Source organism: Helianthus annuus, chromosome 11 (assembly GCF_002127325.2).
Source record: "Helianthus annuus cultivar XRQ/B chromosome 11, HanXRQr2.0-SUNRISE, whole genome shotgun sequence".
In the NCBI taxonomy this organism is placed as follows: Eukaryota; Viridiplantae; Streptophyta; class Magnoliopsida; order Asterales; family Asteraceae; genus Helianthus; species Helianthus annuus.
Window position 1 is genome coordinate 168,426,672 of NC_035443.2, and position 2,707 is coordinate 168,429,378.

General features: G+C 44.0%; 1 non-coding gene across 1 annotated transcript; it reads right to left on the reverse strand.

The window, feature by feature from the left end:
• Nucleotides 1-878: 878 nt before the first annotated feature.
• LOC118484444 lies at nt 879-984 on the reverse strand. Its single transcript, XR_004873555.1, has one exon. It is a non-coding gene; the product is annotated as a small nucleolar RNA R71 (small nucleolar RNA).
• Nucleotides 985-2,707: the final 1,723 nt, after the last annotated feature.

Consider the following 2,707-nt stretch of genomic DNA (forward strand, 5'->3'; position numbering starts at 1 on the left):
TTCAAGCCATACCATAGCACCAATTTCGACCATTGTCCATGCTACTTCAACATTTAGACCATCGAACCAAGCGGGTTTTTAATATTCGACCCTTCCATTTGGGCAATCGTCTGGAGTTCAAGGAGATGGGTATGATGAAGGATTTGAGGAGTTTGAAGGTTATGATGAGGATGGGTATGCTTACGGGGGTTATAGTGATCAAGGAGAATTAGGATATGTGCAAAGTCAATCTCAAGGGATGGCAAGTGTCGGTGGAATGCCACAACAACAACAACTCATACCGCAACACATTCGGCCAAGACCACAAGGGCCACCAATACAACATCCTATCCCATTGCAACAAATTCGGCCACAAAATGTATAACCACAATTTCAAAGACCACCTCAACGCCCACCGATGCGACAACAACAGTTTCAACAACCAATCGCACCACAAGGGCAAGTACCAAGGCCAATGGGTCCTATTCCTCCAAGAGGTAGGTTTGGTGTACCAAGGAGACACCTTAGAGAAAATGTGAGGGGCATCGAAGCACATTTTAGGCCGGTAATCACTCAAAACCCTTCACCGGTAGTCATTCCTCATAATGATCAAGGGCGAACATTTGAAGTGAGGACCAATTCTTTGCAAAGCCTACCAAAATATAAGGGGTTAGCAACGGAGGAGCCTTACTTTCATTTGGAGGCTTATGACTCGATTTGTAACATTCTTGGGAGTCAAGGGTTCTCGGCTGATGATATTAAACTGGTGTTGTTCCAATTTTCTTTCGAAGATAAGGCGAAGAAATGGTTCTACACGTTACCTTCGGCATCCATATATACATGGGGGGAGATGCAACAAACTTTCTTGGATGAGTTTTACACCGCCCAAAAGACCAACGATGCAAGAAAGGGGTTGAGAAGCTTCCAACAACAACATGGTGAGATGTTTCACGAGGCATTTGAGCGTTTCAATATGATGATTAAAAATTGCCCTCACCATGGAATTGAATTATGGGAGTTGATGAATGCCTTTCACGAGGGGTTGAGTGCCGAAGATGCTCGTGATCTGATGTCCATCACCGGTGGGACTTTTGGAACAAATTATGGGAACGATGATTGGGAGTTCTTGGAGAGCATGGCAACTACATCAAAGAGGAAAGCTCAAGCATCAAGAAGAGCCCGACCGGCCATTGCCCGACCTCAAGTGCACGCCATAGATAATGGTAATGTTCAAACTACTAACCAAATTTATGATGTTTGTGCTTTGTGTAATGAAATAGGGCATGCGGCTGAGAATTGCCAAGGGATGATGGAAGGGCAATATGAGGAAGTTCATGCGGTTCAAGGTCAAGGTCAAGGAGGGGGTGGTAGAAATTACAACAACATGAACTCTAATACCTACCATCCCGGGTTGAGGAACCACCCAAACTTTCGGTATGGGAACCCTTCAAATCAAGCTAACCCGAACTTTCAAGGTAGCCAAGGTAACTTTGGTTCACGCCAACCTTACAATAACCAAGGTGGATACCGAGGCGGGAACAACCAAGGCTATCAAAGACAATATCAAACGGGTCAAGAACAAGGGGGGTCTTCGGGTGGAAACGAGATGATGGAGATGCTAAAGAGCATGCAAATGGAGATGCAAAAACGGAACCAACTCGATGAAGTTTGAATGCAAAAGGATGAGGTTCGCGACAAAAGCATCCAATCACTAACAACCCAAATGGGTCAATTAGCAACCGACGTGGCTGAATTGAAGAAAAACAAGGGTCAGCTTCCTAGCGACACTAAGGTGAACCCTTCGCATGGTACGTCACGAGGTAATGTTAATGTTCATCATGTTAGTGTTTTAAGAAGTGGGAAAGAGTTTAAAGCCAATTTGTCACCCGAATTGGTTGAGGGGGTAGTTGAGGACATCACGGGTAATGATAGTGATGACGATGTTTCACCGGTAAAACCAAAAGAATTAAATGTTAACAAACCGGGTGTGGGTGAAAATAAAGAACATGAAAAGAATGAAAATTTTGAGGGTGAACCGAGTCAAGTTCTTTTTCCTTCGGCTTTACTTGACCCGGGAAAGAAAAACTTTATTGTATCGAGAGGTCCCCAAAAAGAAGAAATGTGGGACATGTTTAAACAAGTTAAAATTAACCTACCACTCCTCGATGCAATAAAACAAGTACCCGCCTATGCCAAATTTTTAAAAGAGCTATGTACGCAAAAAAGGCAAAACACGAAAAAAGTGCCTAAGCGGGTCGATTTAACCGGACAAGTAAGTGCAGTTTTAAATGGGGAGCTTCCTCCTAAGCTCCAAGATCCGGGCACGCCATTGATTAACATACAAGTTGGTAATTTTCAAATGGCTAAGGCGTTGTTAGATCTTGGAGCCGGGGTGAGCATTTTACCGGGGGGCTTATATGACCAATATGATTTTGGTCCGTTAGCAAGGGTGGAGACAACGGTTGTTTTGGCCGACTTGTCTCATAAGCTACCCCGGGGGATGGTGCAAAATGTAATTGTTAAAATTGATGAGTTCTATTACCCGGTCGACTTTCTAGTCTTGGACTACTCGTCCGCGGACCCAAGACAACAACAAAACGTAATTTTGGGTCCGCCATTTTTGAGCACCGCTCATGCCGTGATCGATTGTAGGTTTGGTACGGTCGACATGACTTTTGGGAATCGAAAAATGCGTTTGAATGTTTTTACTAACAATTCTAATGCTAAT